At 42.9% G+C, this 24,454-nt stretch overlaps 1 protein-coding gene across 1 annotated transcript in view; it reads left to right on the top strand.

The window, feature by feature from the left end:
- The window catches only part of LOC118085291 (transmembrane protein 263-like), a 300,135-nt gene that overhangs the window by 63,580 nt on the left and 212,101 nt on the right, over nucleotides 1-24,454 (top strand). The gene's annotated exons all lie outside the window — the stretch shown is intronic.

The raw sequence follows: 24,454 nt of genomic DNA, 5'->3' as shown, positions 1-24,454 counted from the left end.
AGGTCTTCAACCAAGTTATCTCACCTAGACTGAAATCTTGTACACACTTACCTGGGAGTAAATTCCATTGAATTCAATGAGACTTGTCTTCTGAATAGAATGTATAGGCATAGACGCTTGGTAGCTTTACATGTTTATGAAGAGAACGAAACATAAATCTTTAGTTTTACAAATGCCCCCCTGTTACTATATGTCCATATAAATATCTTGTGGGGCAAAAGACATGTGGCATAACTGGAAACTTTGGATTCTTCCAGGCAGTATAAAAGTTATTTTTGGTTTCAAGACAGTGTGTTTTAATGGGTATAGAAACCAATTACTATGCGTGCTTGTTCAGGAAATATACAAGTTAGAAAACTAGAAACTTGATTAATGGTTTAAATTAGCCAAGGGGTGATTTAAATTATTGTTTAAATTGCTTTCATTAAAATCTGTCCACTCCTGCTTGGTGCCAGTGGCACCCATCTCAAACATGCAGCTCTGTGTCACCAAACCCTGGAAAAAACACTCACACAAAGAGGTAAAATTGGGGCATTGTGAGTAAAAGGAAAAGCTGGGGCATTTTTTTGGCATGCTCAGGCTGCTCCACAGGGTGGAACTTGATGCCAAAGCTTGCTGGTTTTCTACTCTTTATCCTTGCCTTTCCACCTTGCAGCAAAGCACCTCACCAGTGCTCAGCAATTACAATAATTTTCATTTATGATTCACTTTCCACGGGACACCCCAAAGCTATTTACAATATACTAACGTATGTAAAGAGATTAAAAAACAGTCCAGTAGCACCTTAGAGACCAACTAAGTTTGTTCTAGGTATAAGCTTTCGTGTGCATGCCTGCTTCTTCAGGCACACTGAAACAGAAGTTATAAGGGTCTGGTGACTTCTGTTTCAGTGTATCTGAAGAAGTGCGCATGCACACGAAAGCTTACCATACCTAGAACAAACTTAGTTGGTCTCTAAGGTGTTACTGGACTATTTTATTTTTATTTTTTATTTCTACTGCGTCAGACCAACATGGCTACCTACCTGTATGTAAAAAGAGTTACATATTCCATGACGCTATAATATGAACATTACTGACATGGCCAGTGCTAGGCTTGAGTAAAGTGCTACCAATAAGCCTCTTTGTTGCTTCCCTTCCAATGACCACAACACTGATCCCTAGTCTGCTTGGGTTGGGGCCTGTGACCATTGCCATTGGTGGGACCCCTAGCAGCACTGGTGCTGCCGCCACCTGCAGTCTGTTGCTCCTGGGCAGGCTTCCTGGTGGTACTGTCCATCTTAGTAGGGGAGCTGAGCAGCTGATCAACCCCTGGTGGTCACCATGTTGAATTTCTCGTGGTGTGGAAAATACAATACAGCAGCCTCCCAACACTGATCGAACCTGGATAAACAGCACCAAGGCCATTGACTATGCCTGCCCAGTGTGGGAGAGCAGTGGTTGGTGACAGCAGTGATAATACCACCAAGGCTGGGAGGGGAGGTGAAGCAATGCTAGCGATGCTGGGGTGGGGGCAGATAAACTAGGTCAGTGTCCCCTGCTGCAATGGGTATGTATGTTGGGTGCTGACATAAGGCCTGATTCTTGAAGTTAGAAAACGTCACATGAAGCATTGAGAACCATGCTGCTCAGAGACTTGGTATTTTAAACCCCGATGCCAGATACACCTAGGGAAACCTAGCTTTTGGCATGTGGAAGGATTGATTTAATATTTCCCCCACCTATCACATTTCCACTCCTGCCCCTAAGCCAAGCAAGAGTATCTCCTTTCCCATTTCTACCCTTTCCCCTAAAAGAAGCGCTTGATTGGAGGTTAATACATGCAGTTGTGTTAAATGTGTAGTCTGGACCTTGCCCTTCATGGTTTGGCTTGTGTTCAATACTTTTGTAGCATAAGTGCATTTTTCTTTAATATAAGGACAGCTGTCTTGAAACTGTCTCATCTATTCCCTCATTGATTTAAAATTTATTTTTGACATGCCAGTCACTTCAGTGAAACTAGATAGCAGTTTTTTTCTATAATAGAATTATGTTGGATTACTCGGTTGTTAATCCTTTTATACTATCATTAAGTCGTGTTTTCAGAATTAATGTGGTTACAGAAATAAGTAACAAACGGAGGGCAATAGTCACAGGGAGACAAACTGGGCTTCTTGATAAGGCAGGAGGGAAAAACCATCATCTGTGTAATAAGAAGGTGCATGAACAAGCTTTTTATTGAGGCTTTCCTCCTTGGGAGAATGCCATTATGTAGACCAGGCATCCCCAAACTTTGGCCCTCCAGATGTTTTGGACTACAATTCCCATCTTCCCCCAACCATTAGTCCTGTTAGCTAGGGATCTTGGTAGTTGTAGGTCAAAACATCTGGAGGCCCGCAGTTTGGGGATGCCTGATGTAGACAGTAACTTTTCTTAGCGTAACATTACAAGCCCAGATGCATATGATCTTTCAAACTGCTTTGAATGTATACAGTGCCTGTCTTGGTCCAAAACAGGTTGATCAAATCTTTTCAGCACTGAAGCAGGTGGGAGGTGGGAGGAAATAGGCAAAATATTTCAAGGGTTATCCCGCTTACCTTCTGTTTCCTCCTTTAAAGTAATGGTGTTTGTCCCTCATTAAAATTGCACTCTCCTGCATCTGTAGGGGGGGGGCTTTCTCAGCCCCCCCCCCCCCCCGCCAAAAAAATAGCTAAAACGGTCCTCCCCATTTTGCAGGCTCAAAATAGGTTGTTGAAATGGTTCAGTACAGCCATGACACAGCAAGTAAACTTTACACATTTCCCATTTCCAGTGTGATTTCAGAAGCGGTGGAGACTGAATATTTGTACACTTTGCCATCAAGATTGCTATGAGGTGCCTTGGAAAACAATTCATGGGGGACTTCCAAAGGGTCTAAAACTTTTATTCCCTGATGTAGAGTCCATTTCTGAACTTTGTTGAGCCTGCAGAGGGCAGGCACCACCAAGCCCTCTCCTCCATGTATTCTCTGTGCATGTCATGTTGCATGTGGCATTTTTTTGTATTGAAGCCATATTTGCACCTTTTGTGTGATGGTACTCCCTGGGCGTGGAGTACCAGCATTTCTTTCTTTCTATGCTATGGTGTAAAGTGAGGTTGCTGAATGCTGATCCAAATGCTGATTATGACTTAGGAGCCATAAATAACTTCATTCCTAATTACTGGATTGGCCTCTAGAATCATAAAAGCATATTATCCAGCATCAGTTCTACAAATACATAGTTGTCTTGACCCCAGCTCCGTTGTCTATGTGTGCCTCTGTAATTTAGAAGGAGGAGAACTGAGACCTATGGAAGCTACGTTTCCCAGGACTGCAAAGTGAGCCAGTGGTTAAGATAGGAATAGAAGTGTGGATACCATGTCATGAAGTTTGTGCCACATGCCCGCACTTTTACACCCTTTTACGGCCATTTACATCTGTGCCAGAATTTGTTTTTCAAGGCTTGCCTTGCCATTCTATTTGCCTTTAAAACTACTGCTGAATTACAAGTGGGCTCAGTATGTATAGAAGAGAAGGCCATGCTGAGCTGCTGAATTACAAACAGGCTTGGAATGTATATAGTGCCAAAAAAGCTGTCCCTAGACATTTTCTTCCTCCTTCCAATTGGCAATCAAAATGCCCTCCTACTCCTTTCTCATGTTAGGCAGGGACATGGCAAAGGGCACAGGGCAGTCAAGAACTAGTCAGGACCATGGAAAGCTCCCTGTGGGGCTGGACACAGGAAGAAACCAGATGCAAGGCTCACAGGGCTGAGCTACACATTTTGTCTTCAAGTCCTTTGACTGGGATTTTGTTTTAACTAACATGAGCTGCTGCAGAGCATGTTCTTGATCAGGACTGCAACATAGGTGGGAGAGAACCCTGCACTGTTATCATGATGAAAATCACTACTCTGACTGCTATTCTTATCCATTCTGGGGGTAGATGGAAGCTTCATGGGATTCAAAGACAAATTAGCACCAGGGATCGAGCTTGTTGTTGCAGCTTCTTTCTGGAGCCAACTCATATTTTAATTAGTCCTGCAGAGAAAGGGTTATATGAACCTCTGGCTTTCTTCAAGGAGTCCATGGAAGTCACTAGCAGGGCACGTACTTCATGACAGTGATTTAAGAGACCAATCCTACCCCGTGGAGCCCCCTTGGATGGTTGCAAAGTGGAGTGAGCCATGGCAGTCAATGTTTTAGTTCATATTTTTATGTTTTAGTTCATATTTATGCAGTACTGAAGAATTAAATAAGAAGACTGAATAGTAGCTGATTAAGGCAGCCTATAGATGGTGGGAAATGAGTTTATCTGATGTCCAGTCTCCTTTTCAGCCATGTGGAATGGTTAGATGCAAGGGCTGGTCATTTATCTATTTAGGGCATTTATATCCTGCCCAATTAACCATGTCCTTTGGCCCGTTCACAAACTTAAAATCAACAAAATACAAATACGGTCAAAAATAAAAGCTATCACCAGCAAAAATGTTAGCAAAATCTTAGTGTTAAAAACATCACAGAGCAGCTAAGATCAATAAAAACATTCTTTTTAAAGCACTAAAGCCAACATAGTGGGAAACAAAATAAAACTAAGAACTAAAGTTCACTAAACCTCAATTATTAGAAGTCCTGGAAGGATAAAAAGCTCCTTGCCTTATGTAGGCTCTCGGTGACCCTCTCTGGAAATATCATTCTGTAACTGGGGCACCACCTCTGAGAAGTCTCTTTTCCCACTGCCTCCCCAAAAAGAAGTCTTTCTCCCAAGTACCAAGTAACTGCTTACCTCACCTCATTAGGTCAGAGAACCTGGAGAATGGCCTCTAATAAAGATCTTAAAGTCTGCTGCTTGAAAGGAGGCAATCCTTCAGATTTGAGGATACATCTGTTTGGCCAGCACATGGGAGACATTATGGCTGAGAGGAGTTAACATTGGATCACTCTCTCCATAGTGGCATATGTAAATACCTTGTGAACTATCGTGCAATTCATGCAAATCTGGTCTCATCATAAGAAGAGTCTGCTGGATCAGGCCAGGGGCCTATGTGGTCCAGCACTGTTACCTCACAGTAGCGAACCATTTGCCTATTGGAAGCCTGAAAGCAGAAGCGTTCTGCTTTTCTTCCCCAGTTCTCTTTCTAAACCAACCTTCTAGAGCAGGCATCCCCAAACTTTGGCCCTCCAGATGTTTTGGACTACAATTCCCATCATCCCTGACCACTGGTCCAGTTAGCTAGGAATCATGGGAGTTGTAGGTCAAAACATCTGGAGGGCCATAGTTTGGGGATGCCTGTTCTACAGTCTCTCATAACATTTTTCACTATGTATATAATCTCTCATTTCTAATGTGTGTACATTGCATGATGAAGGGTGATATGGTCTCTCTCTCTCTCTCTCTCTCTCTCTCTCTCTCTCTGTGTGTGTGTGTGTGTGTGTGTGTGTGCCACTTGTCTTGCTTTTAATGTGCTTTGCTATTTGTTCACATTGCAGAGCCGGTGGATCTGTGCATGCCTACAGCAACATATTTATTTTTTTAAAAAAACATCAAAAATCTGGAGGCCTATTCCACTCTCTCCACACAGCAGGAGAGCACACACCATGTTTTAATTGCTGTAACCTGCCCTGGGACCTGGGCAGATATTAAGAATAAGCACCCGTAGTTGTTCCAGTTATGCACAGCAGGAACTTGTTCCAACCTCCGTCACCTCACATTCACAAGCATGCCAGCAATAATGCTTATTAGTGAACAGCTGTTTTGTGTTTGGCTTTAAAAGCTAGGATTTCTTCTTCTTCTTAAGTTTTTTTTTTAAAAAAAAAATAACCACATGCCCAAGACACACATGCACAGCAGGAAACTTATTTATTGTAAACATTACATATATATTTGGAAGCCAGTGCAAACACCATTATCAGTATTAAGAGAGTGAGAATGGAATGTTTCATAAATAAACAACCAGAAAATACTCAAATCACCACCCAGAACCCTGCAGCAATGCATGGAGGGATAGGTAGAGCTAACAACTCCATAGCAACAGAACAAACCAGTAATTAGAGGTGGAACAACGTCCATGGGATTTTACGAAATATATATTGCAATGGGGTGGCTGGGAGAAGGGAAGGATGGTACTGCCACCTTGGAAGAGTAGGATGGTGGGCAGCAGAAGTAGGATGGAGTGGCAGCCCAATCCCTTGTGCACCAGCCCTGAGAGAGACATGAGTTTCTTTTGCCTGATCTAAAGCTTTTTCACCTGCGACAGATAGGTAGGTAAATTGAAGTTCACAGGAGAGCAGTATCTAGTGTTTGCTACACCACATTCAAGCTTATTGCAAATACAAGTTTCACCTGTTACAGAGCTAAGACACCATTATACTGGACTCACAACTGAGGAACCTGCAGCAAGTAGGGCTGGTGTTACATGCCGCTGCCTGCAATTTGCTTATGCTTTTTGTGGCAGCTAGATCCTCCCCATTTCATCTTATTTTTGCTGTTACATTTATCAATACCGTATTGTTTTGGCCGTCCGAAAGGCAGGAATATCGAGCCTGCCAGTGAAAGTCTGCGTGCGGTCCGGAGCTGAATGTCCAGAGCCTTTGCATCTAGCTGATGATGTGTGTCACATTAGAAGTGGCAGCTGCCTCCTCTTCTTCATGAAGTTATGAGAAGCCACAAGGAAAGGGCTTAAATTAATATATGGGAGCTGGCAACACGTTGACACTTCCTATTTTTCATATTGTCAATCTGTGGTGCTTTGTCGAGTAGGAAGAAGATTGTGTGTCCATTTCTTCAGCAGCTTTTTGATTGCCCTTAATTTGTAAAGATGGGAAAAACAAAATGTTGTGTTTTTACCACTCGAATAACACAAAGAGTATTCTTGCTTTGAGAAAGGCATTGCCTTGTGAATTTTCTTTTTTTATTACTCTGAACTGTCTATATAACTTCAGAACAATTCACGAGAAGCTGCAGAGTGTTTCATATATGATACGTGCAAGACTATTCTTAGCTAAAATCTCAATCGAAGCTGATGCTTAATTTTTATTCTTACAAATGTAACAATAAAAGAGGAGGCCTTGTTTGGATCAGACCAAGGGTCCATCCAGTCCAGCCGTAGCCAGACAAATGCCTCTGGAAACCCACCCTAAACTGGTCTCAGCATGAATATCCTTTTCCCATTAACACGAACAATAATTTGCTTCCAGCCAGTCATGTTAGATGTAAGCTCCCTCAGGGTCTTCTAAGGCTTGGGGCGCCGTAGAAGATGGCTGAAAATAACATCTCTCTGGCCATCACGGGGTAATTAGAGGCTGAGATGGGAGTAATCAGCCTCCCTAAATCTTCCCGGGGGGTACGGGAAGACGCAGTCTCATCCGCAGATGCCCATCAACAAGCTTCGACTTCGGAAAGAAGGAGGGCCTGGGGGCACTGGATGGAAGCCCCCGAGATGGTCTGGCACTCCTGGACGCCGCTTTTATGAGCGAACCAAGGTCCATGGCTTAAGAATAATAATTGGATTTAAGTTTTGGACATGCTTCAGATGAAGAGGGAAGATTTATTCTGCTAAAACTAGCCTCTGAGGAAATAAAAGATAACCAAAGAATGATTATACCAGAGCTAGAATGGTATGTGACAGAGCTGATGGGGGCGGGGGGAGACTTTCTTTTGCTGTGCCTTAATATCTACCTAACAAAACCTCCCTTAGAAGAATTGTCTATAACATTTATAAAGCAAGCGAGATTGGAAAGTTGAATTTATTGTGATAATATGGGGTTTTTTTAATAGACTGTGTGGAAATGAAGATATAAACAATTAAAGCTTTTATTTTTGGATTTGCCTGGAAGGTGATTAAGATTCCCTAAAACATGAACATCAAAGAGAAGCAATCTCATTAGCAGCTGGAGCTTGGTCAAGAAGTTTATTGGATATGACGCAGTAATAATTGGGGTCCACCATGTTGGAGTCTAGATCGGGTTATGAAACAGTCAAAGGGGGAGTGAGCCATAATTATCCTCACTAGATGTGTGTTTCCAGTTTTGCTCTGGCAATATCGCTCCTGAAAAGGCTGTACTATGTAGCCGATTTTGAGAAACTAATGAACAGAGGATTTGATTTATTGGAATCGTTTGAAGATGGCGGCTACTGGCTGTGAAAAGACTTTTGGATTCCTGGATTGACTTGGCAAGATACCAGCGTGTGAGGAGACATTGCTAACTCACAGATGGGAATCATAGGCATAAAAATCACACAGAATCATATATTGTTTGGTTAAACTCGCTTGCTGGAATGACTCAGGGGCTTGAAGGGAAAAAAAGATAGAATAATAATAATAGAATTATTGGAAATGATTTGGACTATATTGATTAGAAATGCAGTATATTATAAGATGATTAGGCCCTCTGAATCTGAAGCATGGGAAGTCTGATTTTTTTTTTATAATTTGGCAGAAGATTTGGATTAATTGTTTAATTGATATTTGTATAATCTGCATGATTTGGAATATGATTGGATGTTTAAAGTGGAAAAATTAATAAAAAATGATTTATATAAAATAAAATAAAAGGCGGGTTCTAACACGATCGCTTTGCCAGATGGGCGGGGTATAAATAATAAATTATTATATTATTATTATTATTATTATAATGTCTCATACAGTCAGCTTCCATTCACAGAAAGAGACATGCACTCATGGAAGAACCCATCTGTCATTCTCTGAACAGAAGCTTCATCCATTTGCAGAGCAACAACATTTGAATCTGGTCATAGGATATTGAGACTCCTGGGTTAGAAATAGGGGTGAAAGGACTAGCTTGATCTCCAGTTTTCTGTCTTTTGGTTTACAGTAGGCCACTATTCTATAAAAAGTGGCATTTCCTTTCCTTTGTACACACAGATATATTCATAAATCCATCAAGCTATTCCTTACCTAGAGCCATGAAGATTGTTGAGATTTGACAACAATGGCATGAATAGATTACTGAAGGAGATACTGTAGAGCGATGAACTTTGCGTCCATCTTCACTGCAGGAAATATTGGGCAGATACAGACCCCTGAACCACCTTTCTGTCAGAGAAAGTATCTGTAGAATGACATTGAACAGAAGTGTCAGGAAATGGCTAAAAAAACCAAGTCATTGGTTCTGATGGTATATACTTAATTTCTCTAGAGTGAAATTATTTGTTGCTGTTCTACAAAAATAAATAAATATGTCACTCACCATTAAATTGGACTCCTTATCAGAATATTGGTATATAACACCAATTATAAACAATGGATTCCAGGGAGATATTACAGGCCCATCTACCCTGTTTCCCCTTTTTTAATACATAGTCATAAAGTAAGCCATGGCAGGGTTTTTAAGGATTTGAGAAATATAAGACATACCCCGAAAATAAGCCATACTTCCACGCCGCGGAAACCAACCCCCACAGGCACCTCCGCTCACAGAGTCACTCCATGCGGCCGGCACTGCAGGAGCGCGATCAGCTGTGAAGCGGCGCTCCAAGAGCGTCCCTACTGCTTCCGTGCTTGCCGCCACCGCTGGGCTCACTGCTTCTTCCTTGCCTGGCCCAGCCAAGGAGCTTGGAGCGCCCTGCAGCAGCGGGCGGAGCACCTGAGCCAGCGGCCTCCGCCTGGCCTGGTCAAGGACGCCTGCCGCCCCGCCACCCGGAACCAGTGGCTGCTGCAGCACCGAGCACTCAAGAGAGCCCAGCGGCGCCCTGAGCCATAAATACCATACCGGCAATAAAAAAATAAGACACCCCACCGAAAGTAAGCCACCCTGTGTTTTTTTGAGGAAAAAAAGTTATAAGACGGTGTCTTAAAAAAGGGGAAACACGGTACCTAAGTTCTAGGTACATTGGTGGGGGAAAGCATTGGTAATGCAAGATTTATTAAACAGATAGAAGAACAAGCCTTACTAAGAAAGAATCAGCATGGCTTCTTCATAAGGAAGGCCATTGGAGGTGTCAACAGTCATGTAGGTGTGATGTAGCAGATAGAAAATCTATATAAAATCTCAAGGGGGGAAGCAAAACTGCTGTGTGTGAGTGTGCGTTGTAAAATAGTTGGCTATGCATCTCATGTCTTCATTGTCCAAGAGCAGCACACCTTGTGGGCCAGAGCCACAGCAATAGTCTCTTGTCTGCAACGTCGCTGCTGTATACCAAGAACACCTGCTGGTGTACCTGCCCAGTGCTGACCTTGCCAATGTCTCGCCCTTCCCATTCAGCATCCCAGTAAGCACCAGTGATCCTGCTGCTGGGAGGCTATTGCTGTTTCTGTGTTCTTCCAGGTGAGCTCTTCCTCCTCAGCATTTCCTTTATGAAACAAGCCCATATAAAGTAAGCAAAATCAAAGATTTTTTGGATTGAGAATCTCCTACTTTTTCTTTCTTTAGAAGGGAGATTCTTCTGATATTTCTGCACCGTGCATTATCTGCTGACCAATTAGAGGCTTTGTCACGGAAATGCCATCCTGATAATGAAAGCCAATGCAAAGTGAGACTGTTGATTATATTGTCAGTTTACAGGTACAGTATAAATAGAGTTTTCAACAGATCTCCTGCTCGCCGGGCTCCTGCTGCTTGGTGGTGATGCCTCGAAATGTTCATTAAACTGACATGCCGTGTTGTTTAAGCCCAGCGCCTCACGCAGCCAGGCAAGTTTGCCGCTATTTTCCATTCACCGTATCAATCAGGACTTCAAGGTTCTACATTTTAATTTCTTCGGCATCAGAAACGACTTTGCAGACTTGTTTGTGCACCTCGGTTGCATAAATTGCCTTTTCGCCTGTCAAAAGTTGGTAATGGACTGCTTTGTAAGAAGTCCATGTTGGGGGGGGGGGGATCTGAGAGAGAAAGTGTGCAGAAATCCAGCAGCCCAGCCAAGAACAAAGTACAAAGTGGACCTCAGCTATATCCTGAAGCTCAACGCTCGTTCTTTTCTTAGATGAAAATTCTGTATGCTAAGAATTTTCATAAGCAGATAGCATCTTGCTGGAGGCTGAGTGCTATTCACTGGGCTGACTTGATTTGGGCAGGTAGCCTCTCCGCAAATATCTTAGCCCTCTGGTTTCTACCTGCAGAAAATTAAATGTCGTTTTAAATGTAAAAGCAACTCGCCCTACAGGAGTAGAATTTCTAAGGGATCTAACCAAAGCAATTAAAGACATAATAGGCATTTTCTCACTCTCAGCTCTCTCTGCCTTGCTATTGGGATTTCTAAAGAACTTGTAAGGCATCCAAGTGTAAAGTTTGTCTTGAATCTTTCAGTAGCAGTAAAATTATTAATGCTGTTTTTGAAACATTGACATGTTAAAATTGACATATCTGGTAGATGGAGGCAAAAATGAAAAATGTGGCAAATGAGGCTTTTGGCCTGAACCAGCAGGGCTCTACTTGGGTACTTACATTTTGACATCCCTGGGAATATTTTGCTACATCATTAATAGCAAACTCAAATCCAGCGCGTGAATAATGAAAGATGCACCCAGTCTGAGTAAGAATTCTTAAAATAAAAGGGGGGTAAGTGATTAAGACAATACCTGCAAATCTAGTCTTTACTGGGTCACTTGCCAATTGGACTTTGCCTCTTTTGCATGCCTGATGATGACCCATGTCTCTCCTGCCTGCTCACCTGCTTTGCATTACTTTGCCAATTAGCTATTGAAGGGTGGAGATTAAGAAAGGGGGAAAGGGAAAAATAAATTTATTGATGGAAATGGTATTTGCTTGTTTGTTTTATTAAATTTGCATCCTGCCCTTACTCCCAAAGGAGGCCAGGGTGAGAAATATCAAAATGTTTAAAAAAAATGCATGAGAGAGGGGCCCTTGCCCAGAGCCTTCCCTGTCCTCCTGTTCCTGCTTCCATGTAATGTTTTGACTTCCATGTAATGTATTAATTGACTGTTAAGCTGACTATGATTCTAGTGCCTGAAGAGAGCCTGGTGCTAGAGCTTTGAAAAATTCCTCATTTTCTGAAGAAAGTGGAGGAAGAAGAGAATTAATTGCGTTGAGCTGCCAGCTCAGAACTGGCTACGGGTTCTCAAGAGGGGGAAAAAGCATATATGAGTGCTTAAAATTCTGTTTCCAGCATGAACCCTAAACATCCCCAAATGCCTTTATTGTGTATAGGAATTTAATTTCACTGCTTGAATTGAGCACTCTTGATTTGCTTATGGGAAATGGTGATGCCACTACCAGCTCATCTACTGTGCCTGCGTGTCTCACTGAAATCTTGTTAACTGCAAGGAGTCGATAGAACTGCACAATTGAAATATGAAAGGCCCTTCCCTAGTGTCTCTTTGTGTGCATTTCTATAAACTGCTATATGTTTGTGTTTGAAAGGCATATGAATAATTGCTTTCTAGGTTCCTAGATTAGTTTTTCTTTGAAATTTGCTAGGTCCCAACTTTGCTCCAGGGACCTTTTAGACAACAGCCTTTAATGCATATTGTAGGGGGCAGCTCTTTGGATACAGCAGGAGGTGGGGAGGATTTCCCCAAGTGTTGCTTTGATATGGTTTCCCTTGGTGCTCAGGAACAGCAGGGGACAAAAGGAGAATGTGAGACCGGATGATATACAGAGTTTGCGCTAGTCTGTTGTTGCAGAAATAATAAGAGTGTCTTGTTTTTATTAACAGTGTCTTCTTCTTATTAACATCCAAAGAAGGATGTTCTTCTCATTACAGGGGATTGGAATGCTAAAGTAGGGAATCAAGAGATAAAAGGAACAACTGGCAAGTTTGGCCTTGGAGTTCAAAATGAAGCAGGGCAAAGGCTAATAGAGTTCTGTCAAGAGAACAAGCTAGTCATCACAAACACTCTTTTCCAACAACACAAGAGACGACTCTACACATGGACATCACCAGATGGGCAGCATCAAAATCAGATTGATTATATTCTCTGCAGCCAAAGATGGAGAAGCTCTATACAGTCAGCAAAAACAAGACCTGGAGCTTACTGTGGTTCAGATCACCAACTTCTTATAGCAAAATTCCAGCTTAAACTGAAGAAAGTAGGAAAAACCACTGGGCCAGTAAGACACAATCTAAATGAAATCCCTTATGAATACACGGTAGAAGTGAGGAACAGGTTTAAGGATTTAGATTTGGTGGACAGAGTGCCTGAAGAACTATGGATGGAGGCTCGTAACATTATACAGGAGGCAGCAACGAAAACCATCCCAATGAAAAGGGAATTCAAGAAAGCAAAGTAGCTGTCCAATGAGGCCTTACAAATAGCGGGGGAGAGAAGGCAAGCAAAATGCGAGGGAGATAGTGAAAGATACAGGAAATTGAATGCAGATTTCCAAAAAATAGCAAGGAGAGACAAGAGGGCCTTCTTAAACGAACAATGCAAAGAAATAGAAGAAAACAACAGAATGGGAAAAATCAGAGATCTGTTCAAGAAAATTGGAGATATGAAAGGAACACTTCATACAAAGATTACCATAATAAAAATTGGAAAGGACCTAACAGAAGCAGAAGACATCAAGAAGAGGTGGCAAGAATACACAGAGGAATTATACCAGAAAGATATGGAGGTATTGTACACCCCCGGTAGTGTGGTTGCTGACCTTGAGCCAGACACCCTGTGGAGTGAAGTCAAATTGGCCTTAGAAAGCACTGCAAATAACAAGGCCAGTGGTAGTGATGATATTCCAGCTGAACTATTTAAAATTTTAAAAGACGGTGCTGTCAAGGTGCTACACTCAATATGCCAGCAAGTTTGGAAAACTCAGCAGTGGCCAGAGGATTGGAGAAGATCAGTCTACATCCCAATTCCAAAGAAGGGCAGTGCCAAAGAATGCTCCAACTACCGCACAATTGTGCTCATTTCACACGCTAGCAAGGTTATGCTTAAAATTCTACAAGGCAGTCTTAAGCAGTATGTGGAGAACTCCCAGAAGTGAGAGCTGGATTTCGAAGGGGCAGAGGAACCAGAGACCAAATAGCAAACATGCGCTGGATTATGGAGAAAGCTAGAGAGTTCCAGAAAAAATGTCTACTTCTGCTTCATTGACTATGCAAAAGCCTTTGACTGTGTTGACCACAGCAAATTATGGCAAGTTCTTAAAGAAATGGGAGTGCCTGATCACCTCATCTGTCTCCTGAGAAATCTCTATGTGGGACAAGAAGCTACAGTTAGAACTGGATATGGAATAACTGATTGGTTCAAAATTGTGAAAGGAGTATGACAAGGCTGTATATTGTCTCCCTGCTTATTTAACTTATATGCAGAATTCATCATGCGAAAGGCTGGACTGGATGAATCCCAAGCCAGAATTAAGATTGCCGGAAGAAATATCAACAACCTCAGATATGCTGATGACACAACCTTGATGGCAGAAAGTGAGGAGAAATTAAATAACCTTTTAATGAGGGTGAAAGAGGAGAGTGTAAAATATGGTCTGAAGCTCAACATCAAAAAAACTAAGATCATGGCCACTGGTCCCATCACCTCCTGGCAAATAGAAGGGGAAGAAATGGAGGCAGTGAGAGATTTTACTTTCTTGGGTTCCATGATCACTGCAGATGGTGACAGCAGTCATGAAATTAAAAGACGCCTGCTTCTTGGGAGAAAAGCAATGAGAAACCTAGACAGCATCTTAAAAAGCGGAGACATCACCTTACCTTGCTGACAAAGGTCCGTATAGTTAAAGCTATGGTTTTCCCAGTAGTGATTTATGGAAGTGAGAGCTGGACCATAAAGAAAGCTGATCGCCGAAGGATTGATGCTTTTGAATTATGGTGCTGGAGGAGACTCTTGAGAGTCCCATGGTGCTAGAAGATCAAACCTATCCATCTTAAGAAAATCAGCCCTGATTGCTCACTGGAAGGACAGATCTTGAAGCTGAGGCTCCAATACTTTGGCCACCTCATGAGATGAGAAGACTCCCTGGAAAAGACCCTGATGCTGGGAAAGATTGAGGGCATAAGGAGAAGGGGACGACAGAGGATGAGATGGTTGGACAGTGTTCTCGAAGCTACCAACATGAGTTTGACCAAACTGCGGGAGGCAGTGGAAGACAGGAGTGTCTGGCGTGCTCTGGTCCATGGGGTCACGAAGAGTCGTACACGACTAAATGACTAAACAACAACAACTTCTGGCACCTTAAAGATTGACAAATTAATGGTGGCATTAGCTTACTTCATCAGAAGTAGGAAGATGCTGGATGCAGAGATATACACACAAGGGAGACTGATATGGAGGAGGGAGGAGAGAGGTGACTAGCAGAGTGGTGCCAAAAACACTCACTCAAAAATCCAGTGGCCACCACAGGCTTGTAAAGGTTGACAACCTCTGGACCAGAGTCTCAGGATAAATGAAGAGTCATGAGCATGTGAAGATGCCTTTTAACTGACTCAGACCATTGGCTTATTTGTACCAGCATTGCCTACCCTGGGTGCCAGGGTATCCCAGTATCTCTTTGCCAGGCAGTTTCTTGAGATTGTTTAACTGGAGGATTGAACCTGAGACCTTTTGACAGGAAGTATGTGTTCTATCACTGAGCTATATAGCTCAGCATTTAAGCAGGAGCGTCATTGTATACTGAATGCTGTGCATTCAAAGCACTGAAATCTAGTTGGAGAGTATAAAAATGATGAGATATGTACAATTAGTTCAGAGTTCAGAGCTTTGTCATTCTCCAGCCTCTGACAGGTGTTGTCTGCATCATGTGCAGTTATGCTATTTGCACTAACCATGACGAGGGGAGATATAACCATGGGCGGCAAACTGTCATGTCCCAGGGAGATCGCAGGCAGAAAGCATAGGCCAAGAGAGGTGCAGATCAAAGCTGGAAGCAACAACCAGGGGTCCCAAGGGCTACAGGCAGCTAAGTGGCAGGTTCTGGGGCAAGGAGACAAAGCTCATAGAAACCAGGGGCAGGTGGCATACTCCAGTAGAGGCAAAGGACCAGATTCTGGAAGGGAGAAGTGGTACAGGAGTCTGTACTTGGGCATTGAGTTGCTCAGGCTGGGAGGCCAAGCTAGGAAAAGTTTCAGTGTAAGGTCAATAGACTTCTCCAGGCCACCCGGTTCATCTGAGCTGACCAGCTCCAGTCTTTTTTCCTGCCATTATTTGGATTGTGCCATGAAGCAGCAAAACTTTGGTGTTCCCGCCATCCTTCAAGCTATCTGAAAGGTGCAGACAATAAGCTACCTGGGCTGCGCTGCCAGGCTCCATGGTTTGAGTCTCCAGGCTCCTTACTTCGCTCTTCAAAGTGGTTGTCACTTGCTGCATCTGCCAATGGGAGACAGGTTGTAGGGCATGAAGTGGGAGCAAAAGGCCATCATTTGGGTTGTTGGTGCTGCAGCAGAACAAGCTGAGAGGTCAGGAGAACAGAGCCTGTCCCTGCTCTTCCTTCACCCCATGGCAGCAACGATCCTGGTGACAGGTTGCAGGATGGCAGGTTGAGATGAGGAGACTGCCCTCCTGCCCCATCCTCCTGTTTCCTGCCATAGGGCCTCCACTGCCCCTGCTGTGCTTGATTCTTCACCCTTTGAGAGGCTTCTCTGACAATGCCAAGCTCCCCCAAATATCAGAAGTCACAGTGACTGGGAGCAGGGCTTTCAGTGCAGCTGGCTGCCTCTGTTTTGTAGAGCAGGATCCTTGCTCAGATATGACAGGTGCCCACTATCTGTATTTTCTGTAAACAATGAAAGGCGTTTTTGCTTTGACAAGATTATCTAGCTGGATGAAAAGGTCTCTGCCTTCGATGTTCATTTTGCATTTTTTCCCGACCTGTCTTGTTATTTGTTTGGTACCGTTTTTTAAAAGAACTACTTCTAGCCATTTTTGCAAATCCCCTTGATGCACATGTCAAGGCAACCCACACATTAATTAATTGATTTTTAAATTAATGATTAATTATGGACAGGCACTGGCTATGCTTACCTGGACCCAAGCAGAAAAATGCTGTGTCTCTTCACCCTCTTGTTCCAAGACATCTATTTATTTTAGAGCATCAACAGCAATGGCATTTTCTTGCTTGTGTGCAGGTAAGTTTTGTCAGCCTGGCTGGTTTCCATAAAAGGGAATGTTCAAAAGACAAAGTGCACAGCAGGTCATGGGTAAGAGGAAGCATTAAAGGGACACATGCTGAATTAATCAATCACTGACGGCCCTCGTTTTGTTCTTAATAATCCATCTCGCCAGAAGAAAAACTTTCAGGGCACAACCTTGAATTCTTTTACATCTATCTTGTTTAGCAATCCTGGCACTGCCTCAGATGCTGATTTTTCATCGTCTCCTTCATCTCCCAGGTAAATTAAATACTGTTGAAACAGCTGTCTGTTGCCTCACAAGGTATTGCTTGTATGGGGGAGATAGCAGCTTCTCCTAGGGCAGAAATCAGATAGGTTTCTCCTGGGGAAAATATTTGTTAAGTTGAAAATGTCAGGCAGTTGAGCATAGCACCCTGGCTCTGTTTGTGTGTGCGCTTTCTCTGCATCAGTGGTACTCGCCTTGGTACCTCCGAAAAAATATATCCTTAGCTTCATCAGCTACCTGTGAAGAAGCTTCAGTTCTCCCTGTGTCACATTCAAGTTAATTTTTCACAAAAGACTTTGAAAGATTTCATCAAAAGGGAAAGAACTTGAAGCCTGTGTCCTGTTGAGTCTGCAGTTTAACAAGACAAAGAAGATGAAAGGTGCCAAGAGAAAGTATTAGTAACTCCTCTCTCTTTTTTTGCAGAGAGGGAATTTGTGGCACAGATTATCAAGTGATATGTTCAAGGTCACGCAAGGAATCTGAAAGAAAACAGGATCCTGGTCTCAAGAGTCTCTCGCCAAAAAGGCCTCAAATGTTCATTAACAGCATCTTCTGAACTTTTAGCAAAAGCTTTTTGAAAAATGTGAGTGCTTGACAATTCCGCTTTTTATGTTCCAGAGGTATTTTTATTCCAGGTTTTGTACTTCTCTTTTTGATGTCCTCAGGTTGCTTTAAAACCATTAAAATGCTCCTTTTTGCAATGCTTCTCGGTATCATTTATGCTATAAAACAGTGTTCAAAATTAATAAGATAAAATATATACTGAGAATATATCATTTTATAATCAGGTCCCTGAGATCACAGAGGAGGTCTGATTTTTCTAAAAAAAATCCTGCCTCAATCTCGGTTTTAATTTTTGCATCCAATGTTGAGAGATGTAAACTTATTCTTAAAAATTACATTTTGGGCTGCATATGTTTAAGGCATTAGGGTTTTGTATCTTAAAAAACAAATGTAGTCTTTAAAACCACATCCTAATCCCTTGCCTGCTTAATCTGTCCATGAAAAGCTAGTCATGTTCATCCAAAACTGAGCAAAAAATCATACTAGTAGTTTTGGGTGTATATGCCCAATGAGATTTCCAAATTTTTTGGGGGGAGGGGTAAACTGTACCCCCCCCATAATATTTGTGTCTATGGCAGGCACCCCCAAACTTCGGCCCTCCAGATGTTTTGGACTACAATTCCCATCATCCCTGACCACTGGTCCTGTTAGCTAGGGATCATGGGAGTTGTAGGCCAAAACATCTGGAGGGCCGCAGTTTGGGGATGCCTGATCTATGGTGTCAGATGAAGTGTGTTTGACACTACCCAAACACCCAGAGCCAGAAAACTTTTCTGCAGAGGAGGTAGATTATTTTCTGTACAATAACCTTTGCCCCTGGCTTGTTGTGCAAAGGAAAAAAATTGTGTTCTTATAATAAGCTATGATGTTTTATTTTCAATTACAAGCATCAAAACTATATTTTAAAGTAAAAATGTTGCAGAAATATTGTAAACTGTCTAGAAAAACTTTTTTACAACCGAGAATGAACATAAACTGAGATTAACAGTTTTTCAGGGTGTTTTTCTAACACCATTGCAACACTTTTAGGAAAACTGTCATTGGTTAGGGAACTGTCTCCAAACAACACTATATGTTTTGTGCCCAACTTACTGACACTTTCTTGACCTTTCCCTGACTACTTCCCTGTGGGGGGAAAAGATGGGGTGTTTGACTACCCCATCTACTGTCATTAGCTGCGCTAACAAACACGCCCCAATGGCAAAATTCAATGCATTTCTGGGGCAGTTTTTCTTTCCAGAAGGAAAATGGTACGGGGTAACTGCCTGAAATTTGGGGATGTTGCACTGGTGACAATATGTGTCAGCAGCCTAAAAGACAACCCTGCAATATGTGTGAATTGCAGAGTGAAAATGTTCCTGGTGTTGAGTTCTAACTCCAGAAAAATGGGAGAAGGTTAAACATTATTAATACATATGAAGCTTGCGTAATGTAAAAGAATATTTACATTGTTCTTTAATTTCCAATTAGGTATCTGATTACCTATCCCTTTATCCTTTTGAACTGGCTATGGTTAAACATAATCATATTATTTGAATCCTTGGAAAAGACCCTGATGTTGGGAAAGATTGAGGGCACTAGGAGAAGGGGACGACAGAGGACGAGATGGTTGGACAGTGTTCTCGAAGCTACGAACATGAGTTTGACCAAACTGCGGGAGGCAGTGCAAGACAGGAGTGCCTGGCGTGCTATGGTCCATGGGGTCACGAAGAGTCGGACACGACTAAACGACTAAACAACAACAACAATTATTTGAATTGCTCCAATTTGATCACTCCAATCAGTACCCTCTGAAAAGTCACAGCTAAAATTGAGAACCTGGCTCATTTCCGCACATTTTTCGTCCTCCACATGTTTCAGATTAGAAGATGCCTACAATGTATACCGTGCCTCATGGCTTTATTAAAAACAAAACAAAAAAAAATGCATCCGTGTTTCCACTCCTGCAGACATATTTTAAAAGCCTCCCTGTAATCTTATCTTTGCATCAGCATATCAATGTAGTTTTGCAGACTCCACGCTGTAGATTAGACTGAAAGAAAATGTCTATTTTGCACTTCTTCCCGCTCTCATTGCGTCCACAGGAATCAAGCCCTGCAGAGCTTGGCTATACATTACATTATCTCTTCAACGACAGCAATGGTCTGTTAGTTATGGTGCTACCTGCGGCTCTTTGAGTCTTATGCTGACGAATACGATAACAACAAAGACCTTTATCAAGCAAAGGATAAGGCAATCGGGAACATTTCATTTAAACCTGTTGCTCACCATGCGTAACATCGGGCAGGGGCGGGGGGCATTTTCAAAGTTTTAGGCAGCTGAGTTGGCCCATTGGAGCGGGGAACCGAAATCCACAATATCTTTATTAAAAAGGTAAAGGGACCCCTGACCATTAGGTCCAGTCGTGACCGACCGGGGTTGTGGCACTCATCTCGTACAGCTTCCAGGTCATGTGGCCAGCATGACAAAGCCGCTTATGGCGAACCACAGCAGCACACGGAAACGCCGTTTACCTTCCTGCTGTAGCAGTACCTATTTGTCTATGTGCACTTTGATGTGCTTTCAAACTGCTAGGTGGGCAGGAGCTGGGACCAAGCAATGGGAGCTCACCCCGTCGCGGGAATTCGAACCGCTGACCTTCTGATTGGCAAGCCCTAGGCTCTTAAGTTTTAACCCACAGCGCCACCCGCATTTATTAGGAGCTACTAAAATATCCAAAACTAGTAAAGAGAGGTTTTGAGTCCTAGGAACTTTTCTTCAGACTGGAAGTTAAGCCAGATATATAAAGGAGAAGCAGAAAGAGTCAGAGGCAATTGATTGATTGATTCATCACTCCAAATTCTGTAGTTTGTAACAGACTGAAGATGGAATGTAGGAAGTGTCATGCAGACGATAATAGATTGGACTGTGCTAGCTGCAAAACAGTTGCAGCGAGAGTAACTAAGATAAACAACAACTCTCTTTTTTCTTCTTCAGAATATTAAGGAAAGCAGAACTCGTCTTTATATTGAAAAATAAAGATTTTTTCTTTTCTTTTTTGTAGGGCAGGGATCACTACTATTGTTTATTTGTTCCTTGGTGTAACCAGAAATCTGCCTTGCGTGCAGCACATTCAGTTTAGATTAGATTTCATCAGATTATTTTATGTCTTCATAATATCTCCTGTGCTCAGGTTTAAGACTATAACAAATAGGGGTCTTTCCGAACTCCACCTCCCTTTTTATTGTTAACATTCAGCCTGAAGTGTTCTAGAAATTTGGTTCACCATTTTGGGACATTATAGAGCAGGCATCCCCAAACTGCGGCCCTCCAGCTGTTTTGGCCTACAACTCCCATGATCCCTAGCTAACAGGACCAGTGGGCAGGGATGATGGGAATTGTAGTCCAGAACATCTGGAAGGCCGAAGTTTGTGGGATGCCTGTTATAGAGGGTTATAAAACAGCTCTACTGTGCTGTTTGGATTTCCAAACAATGTGGTTATGTGAATCCATGGTGCTTGATTCAAATGAATTTATTCCCAAGAGGTGTCCTGCTGTTGCCCACCCCTTATCCTTTTTTATTTACAAATATGGAACAGTCTCCATCGGGAGGTTGTTGACTCTCCTTCACGGCCTAGGAGCCTCGTACCTACGGGACCGCCTCTCCCGGTATGCCCCACAGAGGACCTTAAGGTCTGTAAATAGCAACACCTTAGAGATCCCAGGCCCTAAGGAACTCAGATTACCTCAACCAGAGCCAGGGCCTTTTCAACATTGGTTCCAGCCTGGTAGAACGCTCTGTCTCATGAGACCAGGGCCCTGTGGGATTTGATTTCTTTCTGCAGGGCCTGTAAGACAGAGTTGTTCCGCCTGGCCTTTGGCCTGGAATCAACTTGATCCCCTCCCCCTTTTTCCTTTTCTGATGAGGCTGCATTTTAAATGTTGCATTTAATCTTGATTTTAAGCTGTACTTATAATTGTTTTATATTTGGTGTTAGCCGCCCTGAGCCCAGTCCTGGCTGGGGAGGGTGGGGTATAAATAAAAGTTGTTGTTGGTGGTGGTGGTGGTGGTGGTTTTTAAGCAGAGGTTGGATGGTCATCTGTCATGGATGCTTTAGCTGAGATTTCTGCATTGCAGGGGCTTGAACTAGATGACCCTTGGGTCCCTTCCAGTTCTATGATGCTATGATTCTATGAAATATATATGTATAGAAAGTGCACAGGGCTCTGTAGGCTTTGCCTAGGCATCCAATTGACTGTGATGATTCAGCAGGGCGCTTGTTATGTTATTATGTCGGTGGGGGCAGCAACTACAAAGACGTTCAGAAAAAAATTGCAGTTGACTGGTCAATTGTGTGTGTGTGAGAGAGGTGGTGGTGTAGCTGACAAACATTTTCTCTACTAGTCTCTTTCAGCTCCCAGACAATCCTGGGCCCTGCTTTGCAGTCTGAACACCACTTTTAGGGTTGGGGCATAGCATGGGCAGGGAGGAAGCAGTTCTCTTGTTCATAAGCAGTGATGTAATAACCCCCCTTCACACATAATTCATAGGCTTCAGGTGCAGATGGGGGAGAGCAGGGTCTCAGAATGTAAGGAAGCCTACATGGGGACTACTGCAATGCGCTCTACGTGGGACTACCTTTGAAGGTGACCCGGAAACTGCAATTAATCCAGAATGCAGCAGCTAGACTGGTGACTGGGAGCAGCCGCCGAGACCACATAACACCGGTCTTGAAAGATCTACATTGGCTCCCAGTACGTTTCCGAGCACAGTTCAAAGTGTTGGTGCTGACCTTTAAAGCCCTAAACGGCCTCGGTCCAGTATACCTGAAGGAGCGTCTCCGCCTCCATCATTCTGCCCGGACACTGAGGTCCAGTACCGAGGGCCTTCTGGCGGTTCCCTCGTTGCGAGAAGCTAAGTTGCAGGGAACCAGGCAGAGGGCCTTCTCGGTGGTGGCCATGCCTACCCTGTGGAACGCCCTCCCATCAGATGTCAAAGAGAAAAACAGCTGCTAGATTTTTAGACATCTGAAGGCAGCCCTGTTTAGGGAGGCTTTTAATGTTTAATTGATTATTTTATTTCATTTTTCTGTTGGAAGCCGCCCAGAGTGGCTGGGAAATAATAATAAATTATTATTATTATTATTATTATTATTATTATTATTATTATTATTATTATACATGCATAGGCTGTCCATCAAGAGTTTGGAGAGCCAGGGAGCCTTGAGAAATTGGTGACATGGCTGGTGATGAACCCCCACTACCCCTGGAACATGAACAGCCCCCTTCACATGAATAGCAAAAGGAGTGAAGAGAAGCAGGGGGAGACCAGCTCCTTTGGGTTCCTCCTCTCCCTGAACTGCATCCATCCAGCAGGTCCTGAGAAGAACTTTGTAACTGAAGTACCTGGGGTTGCCAGTTTTCCTCCTTCCTTCCCAACACTTTTTTTCCTCTTGTGCCATCTCATTTTGATTGCAGGCCTGTGGGCAGGGTCTGTCCTGTTAATAAAGCAATACAGGAAGGGGCCTGTAATCTGTATGCACACAAGACATAGCTGCGCCACATCTTGGAATGCACTCGGGCTCCAGGGAAGAACCAAACTTTCCCAAGAACTTGCTTATTTCCATTGGACTCCCTCCCACCATGTGTATTGTATAGCAGCATCTCATTAAGCAGTACATGGGGAGCAAAACAGACCAAAGCACTATATATTCAAGTCTACCCTGGAAAGCAAGCCTGAGGTGATAGTAAGAGCATGTCAGTGAGTCCCCTACGCTGCGTCCTGGGCCCAATGTGCTCAGCAGTCAATTGTAAAACCACTTTAGACAAAGACCTTGCAATTCCAGTGCTCTGACAGAGTCGCGTTGAGAGCAGAGCCAAATAATTCTGTTGATTAGCTTCCGCCCTGGGATTTTTCAGCCCTGGCATGGGAAGAGAAGGCTTTAAAGGTCAACTAGAAAACCAAGAAATGATTTTCTGGATAAATTGCTCCAGTTTATACTGCCATTTATAAAGTAATTTCAACAGGCATGCTTTGCTAAGTGATTTTTAAGATCCAGACTACTGCCCTTTTCCTATAAAATATATAAACATAGATATCACAAGGCAGGTCATCATCTCAGTTTGGGTTTTGTGGCTGCCTTCATGGGCTACATAGATTTGGGGTATATTACAGATGAATGTATGAATTGCTCATTCTTTGAGTCAGGCCTCCCAGTTAAAGTCCAGGTCTCTGCTGGTTTCAAGCCCAGGAGAAGGTGGGAATTGGACAGTACCAAGGATGCAAACAGAGCAGTCAATTTTATGGCATGCAGAGGGATTTACATGTGAGTCAATATGATGAGGATCATGCTGCAAGACCCTTTTGGTAGTTGTGTGGCCCAACTGGGCACATGTTCAACTCTTTTCCATTCTATTCAATACACTTAAGCATTTGGGTGTATAGTTTGTTTAGACATCAAATACAACACTTACAGAATGATCTACAGTGGAGAACCAGTGTCGAGAAATACTTGACACCAACATATCAGTTGGGAATTGTGAATAAATAGTTCTTACTGAGTTAGAACTTTGAGGTCTTTGTGAGACTGGACGGCCTGTTTAGTTAATTCTCAACTGTAGTTCTTACAGATTTAGTGATTTGAAACA

The sequence above is a fragment of the Zootoca vivipara genome, chromosome 1 (assembly GCF_963506605.1).
Source record: "Zootoca vivipara chromosome 1, rZooViv1.1, whole genome shotgun sequence".
NCBI classification, from domain to species: Eukaryota; Metazoa; Chordata; class Lepidosauria; order Squamata; family Lacertidae; genus Zootoca; species Zootoca vivipara.
Note: the sequence above shows the minus strand (reverse complement) of the source record. Positions and strands in the feature narration are given on the sequence as shown.